Below are 23,899 nucleotides of genomic sequence, written 5' to 3'. Positions count from 1 at the left end.
TTCTCTTTCTTCTCTTCTCTCTTTTTCTTTTTTTCTTTGCTTAGGATTATTTATTTTAATATTTCATGATTAATAATATTAATAATTAACATTAAAAAATGAAATGTACTGCGGTCGCCCAGCTCAGTCGGTGAATGCATTAGGAGAAAACAGACTTCTATGAAGTAAAGACTTTTAGGGAAAAATCCTTGTCAACTTTAGATTTCTTTTCCACTTGATGCAAGCAGGCCTGTGTTAACAGGACCAATCTCGACCAGCTTGGAGGGTTGAAAGCATGGCAAAAATCATACGCTGTATCTTACTTATACTTCACCCTTGCTGCCTAGGACATTATAGGTTCTGCTCAGAAATGTGATGCAAACCATCTTGTTCCTCTTGCTAGATTCCTCAGTTAGCAGAGGGGAAGGTAAGCAGGACAAAGCTTGCATTATAACAATACCTGGGTTTGATGGCGTTTAGTGTTTTAGTGTAACCGTAGTATCCACCAGAGCAGCTGTGATGCAGACACATTTCCCTGAGTGGTGTGAAGTAACCCACCCCCCTTAGTTGCAGAGGAGTCAGTGAAGTCAAAGTTATAATGCTGCTATTCCTGCAAGGCTCATCGTAGGCGTGTATTTCAATTAGCAATGCAAGTACTATGGGATGCATTTTATTTAGTGCTGCCCATGAATAAAAGGGCTTTCTACATGGTGGTTTGACTTTTAGGGTTATACCTCCTTTGGAAAATTAGGATATTTGATCTTGCTTAGAGTCTGCCAGTATTTCAAGCTTTTCTGACCGGCTTTGTATAGTTCTTCAAGTTGCAAACCTGGCTCTGAGGATGGAATTCGCTGGCTGCCAGGCCAAGAGTACAGACCTAACGTAGCGATGTGCTTCCCGATAAAGTTAAGTCACCGTGAGATCTCTATTTGGTCAGCTGCACCTCACTGATAACAACTTTGGCTTCAACTGAGGGACCACATCTAGTCTTAGCATGTAAGGATGTGCAAAGAATTTGGGCCAGCTAGTTCCTAGCTCTTAACGACTGATATAAAGTTTTCAGGGAAGGATCTCATTTTATAATCCATGCTTTAAAAAAAAAAGACACATTTTAATCTCAGATAATGGCTTGAAATTGGCATAGTTTTCATCCTACCATGCTATTTTTCTTTTACATACTTAAGACCAGGGTGTCAATTAGATCAATGTATTCTTTGTTCACTTGGTTATGTCTTGAAGCATTTCGTAAACCTGAAAAATTACTGTGGTGAATTATTTTCCTTACATGATGATGATGATGGTGATGATGATTATCATCTCACTGGCCTCTATTTTTTCTACCTTTTAATCATAAAAAAATACAATATTGCTGATCAAAGTTCTGACAGGTGCAGATTATACACTGTGTCTACTCACTGATTGCGTTTCTTGTGAAACAATTCATGCATTCATGGACTCCCCTCTCCCCCTCCATTTTGTTGGGTCTTATGACAGAGTCACAGACATTCCAAGTTTTCATTATGGACAGATCTCTGCAGCTTCAAGAAGCTACAACTTGGAGATGTAACTATTAGTTTCCTGATGTTCCTTCTAGGGCTAGTGTTCTGACTCAGCAGTTAGGGTTTGTGTTCTTGGTCCTCACGGACAGCACATTCCTGGCCAAGGGAGAGATCCCAGCCTCACACTGACCCTGGCTAATGAGTAATGACAAGTGTTGGTTGTTTACTCACGGTCTGGAGTGGAAACTGGATGAATGAGTGTTTATATTTCCAGGCTCTGAGATATGCCTACTTTCTAACAACACTCTATCCATTGTTTTGATAGTGATTTTTAATCCACTAAAGCATGAAAAGTCCTGTGTTCTTAAAGGCTCCGAGGATCCTGACTGATAGTACAGTTTTGAAATATGTTTTAGTTTGACTCTGAATGGGATGAGAAAATATAACCACTATAAAACACATACACACACACACACACACACGATCATTAATTATGAAGTTAAGTATAAGGAACTGTCCCTTAGATGGGTTGTTAGGGACATACCAGTCATTCCAGGATACGGATGTCGTGCCCCTGGCTGGAGGCATCCTTCTTTCAGGGAAAACTTCTCACATGTTGCATTCGATGAATGTCTAGCCAGGCCAATGACAGTCCTTGTTTTCAAAGGCATCAGGACCTCTTAGAGAGCATATGATGATACAGATTTATGGGCATAACCCCAGAGTGTCAGATTTACTAAGTCTGCAGAGAGTTTTGAGTTCTAATCCTTTCTCAGTGAGTACCAGACTCTAATGCTTGACTGTTCCATGTTTATAAGCCATAATGCTGCATGCTGGTTTTCCTTGGCTGTGTTAGTCAGGGTTCTCTAGAGGAACATATGTATGTGTATGGGTTTTATTAGAATGACCTACAGGCCATGGTCTAGCTAGTGAAGCAATGGTTGTCTACCACTGGAAAGTCTGAGAATCCAGTAGCTGAGCAATCCTTGAGAGTGGATGTTTCCGGTGATCTTCAGTATACTCTGGAGTCTTGAAGAGCTAGACTGTATTGCCAGTGACGGAATGTACTTGACAATGAGAGCAAGAGCAAATAGGCAAAGAAAGCAAGCAAGCAAGCTTCCTTCTTCCATGATAAATTAGTGTGTGCGCGCACATGTGTGTGCTTCTTAAAGAACGTGAGGCCCAGTTTAAAGGTAGATCTTCCCACCTCAAAAGATCTGGATTAGAGGTGTATCTCACCATCGAAAAAGAACCAGATTAGAATTGATTCTTCCCACTTCAGATGGCTTAATTAAGAACAAAACCCTCACAGGTATACCCCGCTGCTTGGGTTTTAGTCAATTCTAGATGTCAAGAATAACCATTACACCAGTTGACCTGATTTTGCTGGTAGGATTTTTTTCTGTAATACTATCTTGGCCCTTGCCTATTGCTCCATCATAATTGCAGCCAGCTAGACTCAGCACCTGTCAGCCTCAGACTGAATTAAGTATGAACAACTACAACATCCTCTCAGACCCCTTGGCTGGAAGTTCTACATTCTCTGGAATTCCATATGAGTGCCATCTTCATGGGCGGTGGCCAGGTTCTGGTAGAACACAGAAACTCGGTGAGCTTGAACAAGTCTTTTAATATGTCTTGAGCTATGGTTTCCTCCTCTGATTCAGGCTAGTATTTCCTGGTGCGGCTCTGAGGTGGTTGGTTGTGATGTTTTAGTGGCCGTGAGTTCCTAAGGACTGCTTGTGAGTTTCAAAGCCTTTTTGCTCCTACTGAGTGATGGTGAGCTGGCCTTGTGTATGGCTGTTCTTGAGATTGTCAGTTATCCTGTGCTTTAGCAGTCTAGGACTGTCTGTCCTCTCAGATCTCTTTGCATCAAGCATTCAGTCTGCTAACATAGTTGCTTTATGCTTTTCCTCAGCCCTTGTCTGTGTCTGTACTTTCAGTCTATACCATCTCATCTAACAGTATAGCTTGGAATCCTGTCTTCTCAGTGATGGCTCTTAGATGTGTTTGGCCCTGACCTTTCTTTTGAATTGCATGTGTATGTTGCTGCCTTTTTGTATCTCCTCTGAAATGTCAAATGGAACAGAGCCAGATCACAAAATGAGTAGGGCCATAGATCAATCCTTGATTGCCACTGTAGTGTGCCTTTCTCTGAAAAGAAATGGAGGTACTTTTTACTCAGGTCAACAATTGAAACTCATTCTAGATTCTTCTTTCTTAGCCTATCTCTTCTACTAAATCTTTTACATAGGTGTTTCTTTTGAAATTCTGATTTGAACCTTATTGTATCTCCAGCTCGATAGATAGCCTTGTTAAAACTTCTGTAATCTCTTCTCTGGATGTTATAGAGACCTGCTTGGTCCATTTTTGCCTTTCTGTATCTGTCACTGAACTCAAATGCTATGTCTGGATTCAACAAACTTTCATCTGTTTATAAGCCCTTCAAGTGGCTTCCCAGTAAAGTCAGACTAAATACTATAATTTTTAAAACCCTAAGTCAGTGGTTCCAATAATCACTGTCTTATATATAACAAGCCTCTTAAGAAGTATGGATGCCTCCTCAACCCCACCTCAGTCCCTCCCCTCCACGGAAGCAGATTGATCGGATCTCTGTAAAGGCCAGCACGAGTAGATTGAGAACTCAGTAGATGATTTCAGTCTGCAGCTCAGCTGGAGGCTCTTTGTCCTCTACAGAAGGCCTTGTGGGCCCCAGAATTCCCTGAAGAGCATCACTCTGGAGATTTGGATTGGATTGGTCACAAGGGACTTCAGAGTTTGTACTTCTAACATGTTCTAGGATAAATGCAAGAGTCACCTGCTACTGTGATGCGATTCTTTTCTAGTTTTTACGTATATTTGGCCATTCTCATTGTTTTTTGTTTGTGTTTTGTTTTTTTAAACAGTCTAATTTTCCCTGTCTTTGGTCTTTGGTTTGTTTGTTTTTGTCTCTGAATAGTCTTTTCTAGAGTTCAAAGTCAAAAATCTAGAAGTTAACCTACAGCATTGTGTGTTGAATTCATTTTTCAAAGATGGTTTTGTTGGCTATTCTAGCTAAGGCAGAGAAGTCAGTCTAGTGTGTCTGTGGTTATCTGTGGCTCTAATCTTCTTTGTTGATGCTGTTGTCCGTGTGAGTCTCTGAGGACATTTGCTGGGGGTGGGACTTGTAGCACCTAGGACAAAACTCTTTTCATGGATCTCTGACAACAATTGATAGCACAGTTTCTGCTCAACAAGTTAATATTAGAGGTCACTGGTGTGAAGTTTGGAATTGAGGATTGATTGCCACTGTGAGAGATGAGTTACAAAAACTTTTATTTGTTGTCTTTAGTTTTACCTGTAAATGCTCATGAACTGAAGACAGATGTGTAAACATGAAATAGTTAAGATTTAGAATTTCTAGCCTTTCGTATGAATGGATATTATCCACATTAATAATAATTCAAGACTTTTTATTTCTTTCTATTTCCTCTTTCACCTTTCATTTCCTTTCTTTTCCACATAATCCAGAGTGATATCATCTTGACCTTAACCCACAACTGAGTTTTACAGGCAGTAGTAGATAATGGCAGTGTTAATAATTGCTATTAAAGAATAGAAACACAACAAATCACCTTGGTAACCTATTTTTGTTTGTTTTAAGGAGAGAACCTTTCACATTTTGTAAGAACTTTATACTTTGGAGTAATTCTTTGGAAGTAATGCAATACGCTGAAATGCTAACTTCTCAGTTATGGTTGTCACTATAGCAACCTGACATTCTCGTTTCTGAGTCCGGAGCGTGGATATGCTACTTGTTTAAAGCCAATGTCTCATAGTCACAGCAAACATCATAACTATTGACTGTATGAAGACGCAGGGCACCAGTCCTTGACACTAACCTTTTCCCTGCATCCCCAGAGTTTCAGCATCCTTAACTGAAGGAAACATCCTGAGCATACTACCCCTTTCCCTCCTTCTCCTTTGGTCCAACCGTGTATGTGTAGCTCTCAGTTTCTTTGATCATTTCTCCTTTAAAGAACATAACAAAGCCTCTTAAGGAAGAAGAGATGTGCCTGTAGCTCTTTGTCTAGGGTTCCTTGTGAGCTTCCTTCTCCCGCATTCACATTAGCATGTCTGTTGGTGGTGTCCTTGTTTAGGTCTTGTGTAGACAGCCATGTTTATTCCCTAAACTTTATCACTTGGACTCACTCTCATGATTCCTTATGTTTTTGTGATTGAATTTTTACCTTCTCTGCTTCTTGAGAGGTCATGAGGATACCTGGATCAAGCAGAATTGAATCATTCATTCAGTCGCTTTTTATTGAATATCTCATATGTGAAAACCATGGATGGACAAGTAGGTATAGACTTTACTGCCATGGAATACAGAGGATGGGAAACATTGCTGTGTTGTTTTAGCCACTCAACAGAGTGAATAATGAAAAGGTGTCACAGTGTTCTAACAAAATAGATACTACTTTATCAAATAAGTGTTAGGTTAAGTGACGTAGGCTTGGGACTGGGGAAGGTTTCTTTGGAGAAGGGCTAGTTTTAAAGGGATCAGTAAGCATTTCTCAGAAATAGTGTCTTTGCAAAGGAAGAGAACAGTTAGATTATAGAGTCAGAGTGTCGGCAATGGCTGAGGTACCTGGAGCTTTATGAGAGAACTCCTTTGTTACAGTTTCTGTAAATATTATTCTATTCATTCTAGCTAAAGCGGTTGAGCACTGTGCCAGACATCCTTGTAGAAGTGGTCTTAATATTGTCAAAAATTCTGGTGTGTAGATGAGAAAGTTAGAGCTTTATTTCTGTGAAGGGACATCATGACCATGGCAACTCTTGTAAAGGAAAACATTTAACTGGGGCTACCTTACAGTTACAGTTACTTTATCATCATGGTGGGAAGCATGGCAGCATCCAGGCAGACATGGTGCTGGAAAAGGAGCTGAGAGTTCTACATCTTGATCTGAAGGCAACAGAAGAAGACTGTGTGTCACATTGGGTTGGGCATAGCTTGAGCATAGGAGACCTCAAAGCCTGCCTCCACAGTGACACACTTTCTCCAATAAGGCCACACCTTCTCCAACAAGGTCACAACTCAAAATAGGACTCCTCTCTATGAGCCAAGCCTTCAAACACATGAGTCTGTGGGGACCATTCCTAGTCAAACCACCACAATGAGGAATCCAGAGAATCAAGAATCTTACCAGGTTTCACAAAACTCCCAGACACCTGCTTTCAGAGTCTGCACTTTTGATCATTATTTTATTCTGATGCCTGGTGAAGTTTCTTAATATTCCACTTAGGCAATTTGAATTAAACACAGATTATCCATATGGAAATCTCTATGCACATTCATATTCCTTGTTTATACATATGTATGATGCATACAAAGCTGTGTGTACTATTACTTGAAGTAACCCATATGGATATTTTGATACATGATATTATATATATTATATATATTATATATATATATAATATATATATGATGTATATTATTTATAATTTTATTGTATTTTGAAACTCAAATTTGTACTTGGGGGATGCTGAGAGCATGGTGCCAGGCATTGGAGCTCATTGTTTTCATACATTCGATAACTCAGACAGTTCCTGTGCACCGGTTCCATGAGACATGCTGCTTGACTTTGTAGGTCTCTGCTTCCATTTTAAACTTAACACATAGAGAGTCTGTAATCAAGCAATTTGACTTTGAACAGAATTACTAGATGTGTGTTGAGAATAGGTAAATGTTGATGAGCGCTGTCTTGACAATTTGGTCTCCTTGGTTCAGCAGGTGAGTGAATTTGCTATTGCCTGTTAAAATCCATGCCTCTGGCCTTATCCTCTTCTGTGAAAGCAGCTCATCTCCAGCCACAGTAGCTGCTTATAGCTTTAAATAGCACAGACATGGTCTCTGCCAGCTCCCTGAGCCAGCTAGGGTTACGGTGGGGCCAGGGTAGCCTGACTATGCAGTCTGTGCGAGGCCAGGGAAGGGGTTAGTGAGTTGGCCAGCTGCCTGGGCACCGGTGCAGGAGAGGCATGGAGCAGCACAGCAATTTCCTGCTTTGGGTAAAGCCATAGAGAGGCTAGTGCTGGCTAAGCCTGGGCTTTCACATTCTTTTGTGATACTTTACTGCCCACTCCCCTCCCACCCAAAGTTCCTCTCAAAGGAGATTTTGATTTGTGCTGTTCACTGGTTCATAGGGGTGACTGAAGGAGACCAGAATGGCCTCTCATCTCTCCAGTTCCTACTCAGTTTGCCTAAGATTTCCACTATTTGAAAATACCTATATCACACTCTATTATGGATTCCTCTTAAACTTTTTTTTTTGGTTAGTGTATGTGGTCATACTTGCCAGGCATGCATGTTGACATCGGAGGACAACTCCTGGGAATTGTATCTCTCCAGGACCACATGGGTCCCTGAGTCTAACTCAGATCTTCAGGCTTAGCAGGAAATGGCTTCACTAGCTGAACTGTCTTGCTTGCCCCAAGTCAGGGATTTGTATCTTTGATTACATTGCATATGCAGCTGAGTCAACTTGTTGCTGAAGACACAGAGGGTTGGCAGAGGAAACAGGAAGGCCGCTGGGACTGGAACGTGAGCATAGTTCAGGAAATGGGTGAGAGACTAGGAAGTTCTTGGGAAAGTAGGACATCAGATAGAGACACTTGCAAAGACCACATGTATTTTGTATTCTGTTTTCTGTATTCTGTATTCTGTATTCTGTATTCTGTATTCTGTATTCTGTATTATGTATTATGTATTATGTATTATGTATTATGTGTTCTGTTTTTCACGGGTTTGTTTAGCCTAATCTCAGTGTTGCCCATTTCTCAGCTTCAAAGGTTGAGGTTGAAAGAAGACGAACAATTGCATTTCTCCAAGTTCCATCAGGGGCCACCTAGGTGATTGAAGTATGTCCTGCCGATGTAACTAACTTCCTGTCTAAGATACACTGGTTGTGTTGGCAGTTTGTTTGACCTGCTTTGTTCCACATGCCTGGCTTATAGAGGACTCCTCCTTGTAAACTCCTCCTTGGTAAAGGTCAAGAGGGGAGTCTGAGGATGGGTTTTCCCCCAGGTTCTCTGGGCAGGACTGAATGTTTCTTTGTGAGAGAGGCATCACCCATGTCTCAGGCTTTTATTTGATCCAGCTGACTTACCTACAGTTTGTCTTGCAGCAGGTATTTTGTCTCAGTGAAATGGAATCACAAAAAGGGAAATTTGTCCATTGTGATAGGCAGGAGTAAGGACGTTTGCTTCCCAGAGTGATGCTAGGAGTGCCTGCACTGAGAGTGCCAGGTGGGAGAGTGAAAGGCCTGGGGTTCACCTTTAGGGCTACATACAGGGTCCTTGGCTGTTAAGGTAACTTTCTAGTTTTAAACTTGAGGAAACCAATTCTCAGAGGAACTCAAACAATATAAACATGGGCTGACTGAATTTCTCAGTGGCAATGCAAAAAAAAAAAAAAAGGAACCCAGATACAGAAGCTTCTGCCTCCAGCACCTTCTACCTAGCACCTGGTTATCAGTCCAGAGTGCTTCAAGGAGGCCTTAGCACCACTTCCTGTTCTGTTTGGTTCTGTGGGTTTGCTTCCTTTCAGCTCACTCAGATGTGTCAGGTAGTAATGGGGTTATTGCTCATTTTAGCATTCCATTCAGCTGACTCCCTTACCTAGCTATCATGAAATGCAGCTTCATACTTGTGGTAATCCAAGTCAGGAAGACTAATGAGGTTCATTTTACGTACTACCCATAACAAGAACAAACTGGGTAAGGATTCATTCTGGAAGTAGTGTTTGATTTCCGGCTTTCCCACACTGGACATAAATGTCAGTTTCCTTTCTAGTACAATAGTGGTGGTAAGTGTGACTTCATCACTGCCTCATAGGTTACTCTGAGCAATAAGTGATTCATGGAAGCCTGTAGTACAGTGCCTGAGATAGACATAGTTCATCCACCTCTTTAGACTTGCTCTGTGTGTTGCTTACATGGTCTTGCCATTACTATAGAACGTGGCCAGTGGGAACAGATTTAGAAAAGGTGTAGTGATGTTTTCCTGGGGAGAACAGTAGATCTGTAACACTTCTGAGGACCAGGTGCATGTGCCTTCCTGTCTGTCCCCATTCTTCTCTTCCAAGTCCTTCCATTTCCTTGATCCTGAAAGCTCCCCCATTTTCTTATTTCTGAAAGTGTGTTGGGTGACTACATATCAGGACTGTGCCAGATCTCTTGGGGACAGATTATAACAAGACCATGTGAAGGAAGCCAAAGAAATACTTTTAAGTATATGAACTAAAACAGAAAGAAAGGCTGTATGTGGGGGGAGGGGAGAAGGGGATGGATGGATAGATGGATGGAGGGAGGGGGGAAGGAAAGAAGGAAGAAGAGAGACAGCACATGGGGAATAAAAATAGCCCTAAGGCTTATGGCTGTTAAGCTTTAAAAAGCAAATATATTGGGTGAATTTTAGTTTTGGTGATAGAGAACAAGGCACATTGCTGTTTCAAAGCATCTTTTCCCAATAGGGCCAAACTGAAGTTTGATGTGTGGTAGCTTACGGTACACACATTAAATCTTAAACTGTCCTTGAAAAGGTGACATTTCAACCCTTGTGCTTAACAAGCTGTGCCTTCTTATTCTTTCCACCAGCTGAAGTGGTCTCATTACATTCGGATCATATGTTAAAGATATTGTTCAGGTTACGCCTGGAAATAATGTCACGATGAGTCACTTTTGAGTGGGCTGCGTTTTGGTAGGCTCATTGATTTTGTGAGCTAACAGAAGCAATACACATATCATAAGTTGTTTTCAAAAGCTTTTAAAGAAGTTTTCAATGCAGAATTTTCATATATAATCCTCAATTTAAATGTAAGAAAATATATAGAATGGTTTCACATGCTACATAGGACAAGCCATACATTCTCTTAAGTATCTGATTTTAATTTTATTGGTATTTGCATATAGTTTTACTGTTTGGCTTAATTTATTTTCATTACACCAAAAAATTAACTATTAAAAAAACGTGACTGTTGCATGATACCACAAGACCTTCTTTTTTTTTTGTCTCATGTTGTTTTTAATTGACATCATTGTGTGAAATGTGGGTGAAATGTAATGCTTTGATACATGGGTATGAAAGGGATCTTGGCCTAAGATGGTTGGTCTTGTATGTCAGGTCTGGCTACTTGTCCCAAAGATAAAAAGAAAGAAAAGGATTTTGATTAAATGGACATTTTGGGACAATGGAAAGGACACGTTTCCACTCATCATCAGGGATGAGACGTGAGCTTGGTTTGAATAGAGGAAGAACTCAGGCAAAGACCGAAAGGTGTGTGCACAAACAATCTTAGACTGTGGTTCATGGTCAGTACCTTAGGTCCTATTGTGCAAGGTCACTGTGCAGATGTCCTTTTTGCTTGAGGTGACAATCCAATTCCTATGAGATTACTACCTCAGCTTAAAGTTGATCTCATCCTGGGCTGATCTGTTGGGAAAACTTTACTCTTCCTAGAATGGAATCTTGGGTGACTAAAGGCTTATTAATGAAGAATGGAGACCTTTAGGCATCTGAGAGATCTGAAATGTGATGTAAAGCCTGATAATAAGAAACGGTGCTTGCTCTTAGCTTTCTGGTTTCAGTCTAGAAGCGCTGGGTTAGATTTTTAGGTGAGTTTCCCTTGAGTGACTAATAAGCCTACATGCAGAGAGTGAAGTTTTTTTTTTTTTTTTTTTGACCCAATCAAAAGGAGACAGATGCAAAGTGCCAGGTCATCAGCTCCTTTTCATTTATCCAAGTGAAGAATTGGTGCTTTGTAGCAAAAGTAGTTTCTAAATGTGTGTGTGTGTGTGTGTGTGTATTTGTGTGTGTGTGTGTGTGTGTGTGTGTGTGTGTGTATTGTGAAATGGTCGAATTGAGCATATTCATTACTTCAAATAGTTATCATTGTCTTGTTATAGGAACATTAATTACCATCTCCTTTAACTTTTGGAGTAGATGAAGCATTATTATTAACCCTGTTTACCACTGTGTGTAATTGAGGACTAGACTTCCAGCTAAGTGATATATCTGACTACACTTTTTTTCCTGATTCTTTGTGGTGCTGGGGATCTACCCCACAGTCTCCGTGCCTGCAAGGCAAATACTGTAATATTGGGCTACAACCATCCTCATTCTAAAGCTTTTTGTTTTCAAAACATTAATCACATAAGCACCCAAACCTATAAAGAGTGTAATTTTCAGGTAAAAAAATGTTTTCTCCCCCTCTAAATTAAAAAAATGAGTCTTCTCCCCCTCTAAATTATGTTTGTTAGGTATGGAATTAGCATGGCGTGGTGGTACATGTCTGAAGTCCTAGCACTTAGTAGGGTAAGGCAGAAGGATTGCAAGTTTAGAGTCAGCCTAGACTATATAACAAGACTTATTCTCAAAAAATGACACTTTCTCTTTCCCCTAAGTGAATAGATTGTTTTAGAGTTCATTAAAAGGCAAAAGTAAATTTTCTGTCACTGCCAAAAACTAGCTTCAAGGAGGGGACTTTAGTTTTGGTTCATGCCTGGAGAGGTTTCAGTCATTGGATACTTGAGTGCATGTTTCTGGACCTGTATTGGTAAGATACCTTGGTGGGAGGATATGGCTGTTCACTTCACTGCCAGAAAGCAGAGAGAAGATCAGCAAGGGCCTGAGGACAAGGTGTGTCCTCCAAAGGCAGATTCCCTCCAGACCTCAGTAGTCAGTTCAGCAATGGATTCTTCGATTACCTCATGGATTTCTTGCCCAAATCATCCAGTCTTCTCAACAGTGCCACCAGCTGGGGACAAAGCCTTCAACACTGGAGCTTTGGGATCCTCAAATGCAGACTGAATATGCATACCTTTATTTTTACTTAATTTTTGGAATAGTGAACTGCTGACTCTTTGCTATAAATGTTACTATTGGCAATGTCCCAAGTTTGTAAAACTAACAGTTATTCATTTAGTAAAGGGATGATTATCTTCTCCCATCCACTCGGATAGGTAAAACAGTCTAAAAATACAAATGTGTGTTCAAGTTTAGGTGTTAAGGCTGAATTTGATGCAGTTGTTGGTATCATGAGAAACAACGCTCTTTAATATTGACTCAGTTCTTGATAGTCTACCCCCAGCAGTGCTTGAAGTTAACATTTTAACTTTTATAATGGTTATAACCTTTTAAAAGTGTCTTAAGCATTGTTCATGTTGTCAGAAATGAAGATTGTTCTTTTTTGGTTTTGATTCATTTTTGTATCGGATCCCAAGCAGAGGGTTACATAAGTGAGGTGCTTGAATTGAACAGAGACTGTGTGGGAGACTTCAAAATTCCTTTTGATTATAAGTATAATCAGCCTGCATTTAGTCTAAAGTTAGTTATGAAAATGGCCTACGTTCAGAGAATCACTTTTTAAATTCTTTGCCACAGCACCAGGTATGAAATATAGACTCAGGCTTGGGGATATCCTTAGTCCCCTCTTGAAGTGACTGACCTCAGTCCTTTCTCAGTTTGAGGTCTTTGAGTCTGCAGTGTTCTACACTGCTTCAGAACTACTCAATAAGCAAAAGCCCTATTAACCATCAAGGGTTTAATGAGGACAATGTAGGAGGTACTGTTTAACTCATTTTGCAGACAAGAACATCTCACGGAACTGAAAAGATCCTCAAATTGAAGAGAAACTAATTGGATTAAGACATAATTAATGAGTGTGTACATATTGACAGGTGTTGGAAAGATCAAGGTCTGTTGTGATTGCTAAGGATGAGGCTTGTTCCACTCCTCCCACTCAGAAGGCCACTGGTGGGTGGAAACATTCATATTGTTGTTTTCTGATTCTGAATTTTTATGTAGGAGAGAGGATGTACCATTTCCGATTCGACTTTGTCCTTCCTTCACTTCTTGTCCGTTTCAGTAATTCAGCTTGCCATCATCCCACTCAGACTCTGTCTCTCCAGAGATGGACATGCCTTTACTGGAAACCCATGGGGTTTCCTTCCTTGCATGATTCAGAGGAGGCTTACAGCTGTGTTTTCAATGGAAGTCATGGAAGCCATCTCAAGTAGAAATCAAGATATTTTGACCTTATTTCAAATGAGATCTGGGTAGAGCATCTTGTGGACTTGTTGAAATCATCTTGTCCACTCTCTGAAAGTGTGAAAGCTTTGTAGAACTTGGGGACAATTACAGGTTAAATTTGGCTTTCATAATAAACTAATACTTGTTCTATCCCAGCCAGGACACTAACGGCTTTATGTGTGTTATGTTACCCAAACTTGAAGACCTCATAAGCCAGAGTCAGTGTTTTCTCTGCCTCCAATACCATGCTGAAATTGATTTCAGAGGTTAGTTGCTATTTGTAAGAGAGTGCAGTTGTTGGAGAAGTAGAGAAAAGAAGTCACTGTGAGGAATTGGTTCTAAGTAGAAAGGGCCCAGATTTCTTATCATATATACATATTTGAATTAAGGGCTTTGAGCAAGAAAGACACTATGTAAAATGTTTTTGGTGAAGATGTATATTCTAAAGTATAGACTGCTCTCTTACAAACCCCACAGTCCCCCCAATGCTGAGTCTTGACAGAAATGAAACTATATTTGGGGTATCAGTGATAGAGTTGCTGGCAGAGTCCAGTTAGCTGGATGCCAATATGATGCATATCTTGAGAGAAAAATTACCTCAGAGAGAAAGACTAGATGCTGTGATCTTCATTTGGTTTTGAACACCAAGAATCAGAGAAATTCTGAACCTTGGAAAATGTCTTTCTTTGTGTTTTTATGCAAATGCAGATCTCAAAAGATTTGTATCTGTGTGTGCCCAAAAATCCGAGAGAAGCCTGCCCTCAATGTGTGGGAAACATGACTTGGAGTCTTCTAGAACTTTTTGTGATGTATACAGGCTTAGGGGTCTTGTATCATTAAGAATTTTATTAAAGTTGATGGGGGTCATTGGTGATGATGGATGGGAAAGGTCCAGCTATGCAGAGCTTAAGGAAACAACAGTTTTTTAGCATTAAAAATGATGCTGAGGGAGAGGGGATGATATATTGAGAGAGATGGAGGAGGGAAGGGGGTGGGAGAAGGGAGAGACATGAACATGTAGAGGGCAGAGTAAAAAAGATGCTGAGGAGACTTAATAGTATGTAGATACCTAGATGGGAAAAGGGAATGACAGTCTTTATGGATGAAATTATGAAGTATGAATATGGACATGACAAATACAGGGAAAGCAGGGGTCAGCAAGAGCTTTGGCATAGCCCCATAGTAGAACAAGAGACAGCTGCCTGTGGTGATGAAGAGCAGAGTGCTGACCATGTGTGTACTCTAGGATGTTGTGAAGTTAGATGGAGAGAAAGGAATTGAATGGTCATGGTCGAGTTTAGAAACTTAGTTGAGTAGCCATGCAGTAGCTATTCAACAAGAAAAGAGAGGAGTGCTGAGAATCCAAGTATTGAACCATTCTTGGGTTGAGTTCAGAAGGGAGCTCTGTAACAGTCTTCCAGAACCACAGTAACTGGAAGAATTAAAAAAAAGGGAGTGTGATCCCTGGCTGCCCCAAGAACAACAAAGGATGCCAGGTTGGTGAGCACATGAGGTCTTCCCTGTACATCTATGATGTTTTCCACCTCCTTAGAAAGTGAGAGGGCGGGCTTGAGTGCTCTGGAACAGAATCTCTGTGTATGCACATCCAACACCGGCAGATGCATACGCCCACACACGCACAGTTTACACCCTGGTTTTGGGTAGTTTCTGCCTCTTTCCCCCTTCATTCACTAGAGTACAATTGGCGTATTGAGCATTATATTATAGACTGCTTCCTTTTCCATCGAAAAAGAAAGCCAAAGCAGTGTGAGAACTATCTCTGATACATTAGAGTATAAAGCATGACAGATGCCAAGGTCAGCATGGTATTGAAAATTAATTTTGGGATGGTGATAAAGCAGTTTGCAGGTTTTTTTTTTTTAAGTGAAAAAATATGTTCTCACATTTCATCTGAGTGGGATTTGTATTGACTTGAATGACTATTTTTATCTATTAGCATGTGAGTGACCCACTGAAATAAGATTCTTCTGCTGGGGTACTATTTAGTTTTAGATCCAGAATTTTACTTACTATAAATAAAGACATCTACAATGCTATTAAAATTTCATATCCACACTTAAATGTATCAATCTGTTATTTTTGATATAGTTTTGTATTTTAATAGAGGTAAGATTTCTTATTGCTGTTAAGAAAAATAAAATAGGAAATACATTCTGATGTGTTTGGCAGACTCTGCTGTTTTATTTGATGTGTATATTAGCCAGCTCCACATTCTTATAATGAAATACCTGTTACAGTTAGCTCATAAAGGTTAAAAGATTTGCCTAGTTTGTGGTTCTGGAGACTGTAATTTAAAATCAGGTATTATTTTCAGCCTCTGGCAAGCTTGGAATATCATGGCAGGGTGCAGAGAGTAGGAACAAATACCTTGAGGGTTGGAGAAAATACAATTACGTGGTATTTATAAATAATTGATCGTGCCCTATTTAAATGTTACCACAGGTTACTAAAGGTTAACAAAAAAAGTAAAATAAAATATTACTACCTGGTAAAAAAAAGAAGGGGAGGGAGATGGAGAAAGGGAGAGAGCTGAGAAGAAAGAGAAAGAAATGGACTATGATTCCATAGTTGTTTTCAGGATGGTGCTAAGGACCCCAGGATCTTGCAGTAAGGTTACTGGTCACAGCCAAGATTTTTTAGCACAGTGTCCAAACAATAATCCAGTGAGATACACCAAAGGTGCTTGGTAAAATCCCAGGCACCTAGAATGTTTTTTCATGAGCTTTATATGGAAGCTGGCAGGCTAGTGCAACAAAAGTACTCTGTCAGAGGAGACTCAGGTAGCCTGTGACCACACTCTGGGAAACCCTGCACTGTAGGTGATCTGATGTCAACCTGTGAATTGTCAGAGACAATATAATTTTGTGAGGCTAGTTTATGAACAATGAGATCATTTACTGTAGAACTATCCTTTTCCCAACAGGACAAAAAAATTCTCTTGTGGTGACAAAGAAGGTAACCCTTACATTTTGAAATCACATTCTAGTGAGAGATGCATCTCTCATATGCATGAACTGATGGTGTGTGTGTATGTGTGTATGTGCAGAACATAACTCCAGATAGACATACTTTGTGTGTTTCCCTTTTATTGGAAATATGCTGGCCTCCTCCTACAGATACATAGATAATAGCTGCAGCAAAAGTGTCACCCCCCGTATATTTCCATCAAAACATATTCTCATGCATGTAGGGTTTCCCCCCTAAAAATAAAGTGTTTTTCCCTTCCAGGCTTTTGTAGTAAAAACCTCAACCCCTAAGATTGCCCAGAATGGTCTGCATTTCTGGAGATTAGTAACCTTCCTGCTTTTGCCTCTCAGTGCACAGCTTGCTAGGATATACCCCTCTATGCTTCATTTCTCTCATCATTAGATGGTTGGGTTTTAGTGTCTTTTTTTCTTACTGAAACATGGGTGATATTGGCATTCTCCGTGCTACAAGGCTGTCTTCTGATTGATTAGTTTGAATATTTGACATATTATTTTACAAATTTGGGATTCCTCTTCAGCTCTATCCTTTCAGTGAAAGCAAGAGGAGAAAGGAGAGTTCTCCATGTTCTCCAGAAGCATCTGTCTGTAGCTCTTTTGTCATATGACATAAGTTATGATTATGTTATAAACTACGGGACTAATGATGTAGATGCTCAGACCTCACGTATTCTATTTTTTATCCAGGATAGAGATGTACTTAGGGTTCTGCAGCACTATCTCTATATCTGTTTCCACAGCACAGGTTTCATTTTTTACAGTTATTTTTAAGCAGAACAGTTCCAGCAGCCTTGCCCTGCTTCTAATTGGAATGTGTGGATGCCATAGGAAGAAAGTCTTTCCTCAGTTGGGGCCTGAATTTCCTATCAGGTGACATCTCTTTATGCAAGCCTGGTGTGATTTGGGTTTACAGAGTTGGAAAGCTGACAAAGATGGGGACTGGATTTATACCTGGGAGACATACTGGGTGATAAAACTTATCTTTGTGAAATATGATGGGAGCCCTGTAGGTTTTGAACTTTGAAGATATGATATCAACCTAGTAAGTTTTCTTGATGTGTACCCGAATGCTTTTTTGATATAGATTTTTTGAGGTAGCATAAGCTAAACTATATAGAACTATAGCCAACATCTTTAGAAACTGAGGGAAAGTGTGCAAGGAAGGCTGCCTGTCCACACGAAGTGAAGAGACCATTGTGTCACTGTTCTTCCTACTGGACTCTAAAATGAACCTCACTGATCATGAGTTCTCCTTAGAGAAATTTCAGTACAACTAAAACCACGGACATCTAGCATAATCCATGATCTCTGAGACCTGCTGTGTGGGTTCTACAGGTGGAACCTGTAAGAACTCCAGATGTGGTAGTGTGGGGGTCCTAGAGGGAACCTGTAAGGACTCCAGATGTTCTAGTGTTTGGGTCATGGAGACACATTCCTATGTCTGTGCCTGACAGCAATGCTTGTGAGAATTATTATCCATCATGGAACCAGCATTCGGCTTATAGTGAAGGTTGGAAAGGATCAATCTGATCTAGTCTGTGAAAGGAAAGGCGAACTCTGGTTGCCTTGGTTGTGACAGTCTACTATGGAGTTATTTTGCATGGCAAAACATCTCTAAAATGAAAACTTTTATTGACCAATATTGCTTTTGCGAACTGAATTCCAAAGTGTGAGCACTCAATTAATTCGCTGAAGATATGGCAAGGAACTACACATGGTTATTCTGCGGTATGATTGTGGATCTTCCTTTCTTAGGCCATCATTGTAGGAGTGACAGCTGATTCAGAGGGAGCAAAGTGATCAATTTTCTCTATAAATTAATAATTCACAGTAATTGATATGAGAAGAAATAAGAAAGTTCTTACACCCTAACAGCATATTGATTAGCACACTGATACACACGGGCACATACGTACACACACACACATACACACACACACTAATGTGTAACTAATAGGTAAGCCACCAATTTTAATTTGAACAATAATTAATTGAGGCCTACCTCTCCTCAGACTAGAGATACCACCCTGTGAGAAGGGTAAGAGTCCCCAAATAACCATATGGGGATATAGTCAACTGACTTCTTATTAGGATGCCAGGAACATACTGGAAGGAAATAATAATCTGTTCCACAACTCGTGTTGAAAAGACTGGTTGTTCAGAAGCAGAATAACAATCCATATCCTTTATCTCATACTGGATACAAAACTGAGTTATTTTAAAGCTCCCAGCATTTGATCCTAACAGTCAATATACTAGAAGAAAACCCAGGGAAAAAATCTTCATGACTTTGATTTGGATAATACATTTTTAAAAGGCTTGTTTTCATATATAGCTAAAGAACAGGCAGTGAGAGCAAAACCAGCCAAGTGAAATTACATCTAATTCAGAAGCTTCAATGTAGGAGAAATAAGAAAGTTCTTGCTCTCTAATGGCATATTGACTAGCACAGTGATACGTGTACACACAGGGTAGAAGTGAAAAGGTGACTAACAGAAAACATTGGCAAACCATATACACAGTGGTTAATATGTAACATATATGAGGAACTCATATATGTATAAGGCTCAAACAGACCCTTCTCCAAAGGATGACAAATAGACAATAGATAAGTGGAAAGGTGCTCTACCACACCTGTCATAGAAATGCAAGCCCCCACCACCAGTGGACTCCACCTCACATTTGTTGAGATGGCTGTTATCAGCAGAAAGGTAAGTGTTGGATATAAGGTGGACCCTTGCAAACTGATTGTGAGTGAGTTGGGACAGACACAGGAAAATCATATAGAGCTCGTTAAAAAGAGATGAAAGATAGGACTACCATAGTACCCAGTACTCACAGTTTTGGATACAAATAGAGAGGAAATTTTGGAGATGTCATAGAAATAATTTCTATTCATGTCCATCATTGCAGCACTTAATGAACAAGATATAGAAACAATGTAAGCATCTATTAGTGTATGGAATGAAGAGAGAGGGGATGAGGACACCCAACAGAATTTCTTCAACTTAAAATAGAAGGCAACCCTGTCATTCATGAAAATGTGAGTGAACCTGGATAACCAGTTAGGAGAAATAGATCAGACACAGGAGCTAAACATTACCATGTCATATATAGGTAAATTCGGAACCTATCAAACTCAAACAAACAGAATAAAGGGATCTTACAGGAGATACATGGTGGAGATAGGGAAACATTGGTCAACAGTTACAAACTTTTCAGTTTTAAGAAGAATAAGGGCCAGAGAGATGGCTCAGTTACCCATAAAATGCCACATTGAGAACTTGAATCAGTAACTCAAACCCCGAGGAGGTGAAGACAGATAGATCCCCAGATCTCACTGGCCAGCCAATCTGTGAAACTTAGTCTGGTCTCACGATCCTCCAGTTTCTGAAGCTGGGATTATGGGTTTGTGGTACCAGGCCTTTCTCCTCACCTACACGTCAGTTGTGATATGCTTTAAAAATGTAGTTATTAGGGTCAGTGCCATGAGGGTAGGATGGAAAGAACTAATGTTTAGAATAAGTGAAGCAAATAAATAGTATGCTAGCAAAAGCCAAGTTATGGCTCCCCCACCTCTACTTTCATCCAAGTATCCTTGCATGGAAGATGTGAAGAAGTATGGTGTGCAAACACTGTTCTATGAACTGCTGACCCAACATACTTGTTGTCTACCTGACATGAGGGGAGGGGGTGATGAAGCAAACCTGACAGCCTGGGGACTGAAGATGGTGCTTTTCCTGAAATTTATTGTTGAGGGATTGTCCTTATTTTGGGAAAACAGAGATTAAAGGAATGATGGGTTGGCCAGAAAAACAAGTGCATTTAAGCTATTTAATGACTGTTGTGATGATGCTTTACCCAGACTGAAATATGTAATCTAGGATAGAATTGTAAAGATCAAGTATGTTGCCCTTTTTGTGAATTATGGCATTGGGCAAGGGTCATCTCAGGCCTGCCTCCCAACCTCCAGGCATACACGACACTGGATTGGTGGTCATCTCAGGCTAGTTCCCTTTCTAGGCCTCTGTGCTGTACCTGTGGTCTTCTTAGCTTTCTCTTTTTCAGGGACTATTAGGCTACTAATCACAGGTCAGAACACTGAGCTCAGGCATGGCGTCTCTCCTCTCTGCCATCTCCTGATGTACAGGTGATACAGAAGCCACTCCTGCAACGCCTCTATGGGCATTTTAGTTGTAAATCTTACATCAACATCTTTATTCAGGTTGGGGAAGTTGCAAGTCTATTTTTCATTTGCTTAAACATTTTTTTTTCATGGATGTTGAATTTTTCTAAGTGTATTTTGTGCTGTCTATTGAGATGATCACTGCAATTTTTTTTAAAAATCTTTAATTATATACTTATGAAACATTGCATCATCTGGGCTTCAATGTGGTACTACACCAAGTTACCCAGAGGAGGAACATACACCTTATATAGAGTCTTATTAAAAATATATAACCCCAGGGCCTGGTTGCTAAATTGCTATCTGTATTAAATAAATTCATCTGTAGATTCTGTTCCATTGATTAGAAATAATACAGGTCTCCCATGAACTAATACAGAGGTTCCATGTAACCTTTACCTGGCTTCCCAAATGAGAAATCGTCATAGAAATACAATACAAGAAAGGGTGGGGAATGCAGTTCAGTTGGTGGAGTCCTGATGTAGCATGCACACATCTCTGTGCATCTCCATTGTCGGGAGCAGTTAACTAAAAATCCAGCTATGTTGGCACGCATCTGTAGCTGTGGTACTCTGGATGTGGGGGCTCGACTATCAGAAGCTCAACTTCATCCACTGCTATATAGTGAGGTCAGGTGGTACAGTGAGACCATGTTTCAAAAAAGTAAGCGAAAGCTGAAGTGTTTTGTTACAAACCAAGATGCAGATGTTGATATACTTAAGATTCAGGCCAATCACATCATTTAAAGGATTGTTTATACCACCTTTCAGTCATGCCTTCTTCTTTCTTCGCCCCTTTTCTAGTCTCTGGAAACTGTTAATATTCCCTTTATTTGTATACTTTTACCATTTGAAGAACATGGTGGTAGAGGGTGGAGAGGTGACCCATGGATAGAGGACTCAAGTTCAATTTTCAGCAGTCCTGTTGTGTGGCTCAGAACTGCCTGTACCTGTAACTCCAGTTCCAGGGAATCTGATGCCCTGTTCTGGTATGTGAAGGCACCTTCATTCATATGTGCACACACACACGCGCGCGCGCGCACACACACACACACACACACACACATAATTTGAAAAAAATTAAAGATTATTTATATATATGTAGCTCTTATGCCCACAGGTAAGTGTAGTCCTTACCAGCTTCATTAATGAAGCTTCTTTTTGCAACAGGCAAAGACCATTTAGAAGACTTCAGTCAATCATAATTCAGAGTGGTGGATCCCAGTCTCATTGGACCTATCTGTAACACATTTTCCAAACCTAAATCTCGGGAATCACTGTGGATAGGGGGCGCAAAGATTGTAAGAGCCAGAGAATAAGGGAGTTTTCTATGACAGTGTCTCCCAGAAACATCAGAGGCTGCACCATGAGGTCTCACACTACCATGGCTCCCTACTCACCACCTGTAAAAGGACAAAACAATAGACATACAGAGGTGAGTGGGGGAAGGCTCATGAGAACTCAACCATTTAAGGAATGCTGGGAGCAAGAAAGAGAGTCTTCCTTAGGAAACACCATACCAATTGGTTATCCAGTGCAAGGTGGCTGGCCCTGAAAATAGACATACATTAGACTGAGAAAGCTGTACTTCTGTATTTAGAAATATATATGTATATTATATATGTACATATATATGTGTATATAGAAACAATAATGAAAAAGAGGACCATGAATTGTAAAGAGGGCAAGGAGGTGTATATGGGCAGGTTGGGGTGTAATATGGGTGAGTTTGGAAGGAGGAAAGGGCTGGAGTAAATAATACATAAAATATACCCTCAAGTCCATGTTAAGAAATAGAGTGCATTGAAGAAAAAAATTAATGAAAGTAAAATAAAAAAATTAAAGCAAAAACATTCTCAGAAAATTAAATAAATGAAATTATACTCATCGAGGGGCTGGGTCCATCTATAGTTTGCCAGTTTCCATGCCAAATAGTCTCTTGAGAGGGGATGTAACAGGCATTATTTAACTATCTACCTGCTCTATCTATCTATCTATCTATCTATCTATCTATCTATCTATCTATCATCTGTCTGTCTGTCTGTCTGTCTGTCTGTCTGTCTATCTATCTATCTACCTACCTACCTATCTACCTTGAATATCTGCCTTCCTTTATAAGTAGTTTTTTTTTTTTAAAGAATGTAATTCTTTCAATCCTTTGTGCTAACTGCTACAGAATGAGATTACTGTCTTATTGTCTCTTTAGCTTAGATGTCAGCCCACTCTTTTCCAAGATGGATGTTGTACTTAACATACACTTGACATATATTTGGCACGTGTGTGAGCGGTCTCTCCACCGTTGAGTGATGTTGTCTCTGGATAGCCCTTCTGATAGGAGGAAGATTGCTCTCTGTTCTTTCTGTTTGGATTACCCTGGTGACAAGTGGCCTTGCCCATGCATATATTTCACAGTCATAGCTCCCCCAGACATGTAAAAATGTGTTCATGACTTTTTCTATTTTCTACTTGAATTTTTTCTTCCCTCCTCTCCTTTTTCAAAGACTGTGATTTATTGGAACACTTTCCCCCCCGACATTTATTTTCAAGTCGTTATCAGATGACTCCAGTCATGTTAGTGTCAGAATCCATCTTCCTTTTCAGTTTTGTTTGATATTTTGCAGGCTTTTACAGTGATGAGTGATTTTTTTTAAATGGAAATTTGGATTTTTTTCATGTATTATGATAGTTTGGATCTTTCCAAAATCTGTTTTAACTGACTTTTTCCCCCTTTCTTTCTGACATTGCTGTGACATATGGAGTGAGGGAAATGGCTACCCTGTTGCAGCCAGATGAATCACTTGGCTACTAGTCATACCTAAGGACAGCAACTGCTCCTTGTAGCTGTTGGAGTTGGAGTCTGACTCTCCATACCTTACTATAATCACATTGAGTTGATCTCCACTGAGAGCTGACCTCATTGTGCGTCAGTGGATGTCCTATTAACTCACATACCATGGCCACCCAGTGGGGTGAAGAAATCTAATTATCACCAGTAGGCATGAGACTGTTTGTCTTCTACGTGATCCTACTGACAACACAGAAGAGTCAGGAAGGGCAGGTTACAAACTGGTATGAAACTCCTTTTTCTCCACTTAAGGTTTTTAGCCACCTGTTTTTTCTTAAACCTCAACCTGAGAAAGTGGGAGTCTACACTCTCCA

The 23,899-nt window shown here is 40.1% G+C and overlaps 1 protein-coding gene and 1 pseudogene across 2 annotated transcripts in view; one reads left to right on the top strand and one right to left on the bottom strand.

The window, feature by feature from the left end:
- Positions 1 to 23,899, top strand: part of Adamts3 (ADAM metallopeptidase with thrombospondin type 1 motif 3) — a 215,308-nt gene that overhangs the window by 34,436 nt on the left and 156,973 nt on the right. The gene's annotated exons all lie outside the window — the stretch shown is intronic.
- Positions 20,626 to 20,745, bottom strand: LOC114608684 (annotated as a pseudogene).

The sequence above is a fragment of the Grammomys surdaster genome, unplaced genomic scaffold, assembly GCF_004785775.1.
Source record: "Grammomys surdaster isolate TR1022 unplaced genomic scaffold, NIH_TR_1.0 125928, whole genome shotgun sequence".
Taxonomy (NCBI): Eukaryota; Metazoa; Chordata; class Mammalia; order Rodentia; family Muridae; genus Grammomys; species Grammomys surdaster.
This window is presented reverse-complemented; position numbering and strand designations above follow the sequence as displayed.